The sequence below is a fragment of the Alligator sinensis genome, unplaced genomic scaffold (assembly GCF_000455745.1).
Source record: "Alligator sinensis unplaced genomic scaffold, ASM45574v1 scaffold321_1, whole genome shotgun sequence".
In the NCBI taxonomy this organism is placed as follows: Eukaryota; Metazoa; Chordata; order Crocodylia; family Alligatoridae; genus Alligator; species Alligator sinensis.
The window spans coordinates 3013668-3015628 of NW_005841969.1; the positions used below are offsets into that span (position 1 = coordinate 3013668).

General features: G+C 41.1%; 1 protein-coding gene across 1 annotated transcript in view; it reads right to left on the reverse strand.

Moving 5' to 3' along the window:
- EVX2 (even-skipped homeobox 2) overlaps positions 1 to 1961 on the reverse strand; it is a 53594-nt gene that overhangs the window by 48887 nt on the left and 2746 nt on the right. The window lies entirely within an intron of this gene.

Below are 1961 nucleotides of genomic sequence, written 5' to 3' on the forward strand. Positions count from 1 at the left end.
ACACTCATCTGTTTAGCCAGCCAATTAATGTTAAACCAATGTTTGGACTTATTACACATCTGCTATAAACATGAGTAATGCATAGCAGTCGCAGTAAAAATACTGATTAGTATGAATTAATCCATCTGATATGTGTATTAAAAGGCATTTAAATATGTTGTTTTAAGAAGTTCTCATAACCCTGGATGCCATATTGAAAAACAAACACTAGCACGCAATGTTTTGCAGCCTCTTAAACAAATAAGCTCTCTTTGATTTAAATAACATTTATTTTACATGACCAAACACAATAAATAACGTAATATACAAAGCTTTATAATTATTGCACATTTGTAAAATATTTTACAGTGAGTTCATACGGCCAGCAATATTTAAAGCACAAAGACTTTATTTACAGTTTCATATAATAACCAGGTCCAACGGACCTAACATAAAACGAATTTATGTTAATTTTACCAACCAGCGTCCTTATCGACCATTTGATAGACATATATATATATCTATATTTTGGAAAAATGTAAACATTATTGCCAAAACTGTCGTATATACATCCAAGACGTGTGATCCAAACAAATGATACCAACAATCGAAAAGATAAAGCTGGTAAAAGAGTGCCATGTTTTGGTCTATTTTATTTAGCCTTAAATTATATATTAATAAAAAATTTAAATGTAAACTCAGTGAAGAACCGCTGGTATAATCAACATTTCTTTTTCTTTACATAAGTAGTCTTGCTATTTATTTTCTTTACAAAATGAAAAATGTCTTGTTTAGGTATTTCCTATGTTAGCTTAAAGTTCTCTACCATTAAATGAGCACGTCTTGTCAAGAATCCACCCCAGGAGTCTTGGGATATTTCCTCCCCTGCCCTCCCCGCCCCCACCCTCCCCCAGGAAATCTTTCCCACTTGACAAAAATCTACAATTTATGATCACTGAACAAAACAGCATCGCCTTTGAAATCCTTTCCTGCAAGTCCATTATTAGAATATGAAAAAAAAAATCCAGTGTCTTAAAAATAGAAGTATTTCAGGACACTTATTTGAAATATATATCATCGAGAAATTTGTGGGAGAATGTGTGCGTGTGTGTGTGTGTATATATATGTGCGTGTGTGTGTGTGTGTGTGTGTGTGTATACGTTCACACGCACAGACACACAGACACACACACGCAGGGCCTAAACAAGCACTAGCAAGTTAGATGAGGGCTCCAACTCTTCAGAAAAATCTCATTATGTGAAGAGTGAAGTGGCTCTGTAGGGAGCATTATGGAAATATCTGGGTTTGATTTAATGAGGCTCTTCACATGGTGGAATATCAACTTAACACAGAAAAGTCTACCCGGGGCGTCCAAGTTACCAAAATGAAAATTGGCAATTGAGATGATAAGAACGTGGCTTTCTTGTGCGGAATCACTTCAGGTAACAGGGAGAACATTAAATAACACACATCCTGCGCACCCCGAACCATGTTTTATGTACCGAGTCTCTTATCTGTCTCTTCTAATGACTTCCCTTAGCGGGTTGTTAGTACTTGACAGCAGGTCTCTGCGCGGGGAACTTTTTTCCAATTCCACATTCAAAGGAGGTCCATCAGAGAACATGATTGGCAATTTTCGTCATAATCTGCACATTATTAGCATCAGAATTGACACGGCAGTCACACCGCGGCTTGCTTTCGGAGGCGCCTTTCTTCAAGTTCAAGGGAGTCCCTGCAGTGGCCGTCCGATCCGCACGTGGGAGAAAGGCATCCGGGGTGCGCCGGGGGGGGGTGAACGCTGCCAGGACGGTGCCCTCTGCCTGGAGAGATTCAAGTCTTGCCCGGGGGGCGCGCGCTGCCGTGTGCCCTCGGGCCCGGGGCCGGTCCGTGGTAGAAAAATAGAAGCAACTTTAGTGACAGCCGGGCGTGGTCCCGTCCCAGCCCCCCCCCCCCTTAAAAACCCGCTGGTGCGCCCCGGCCGC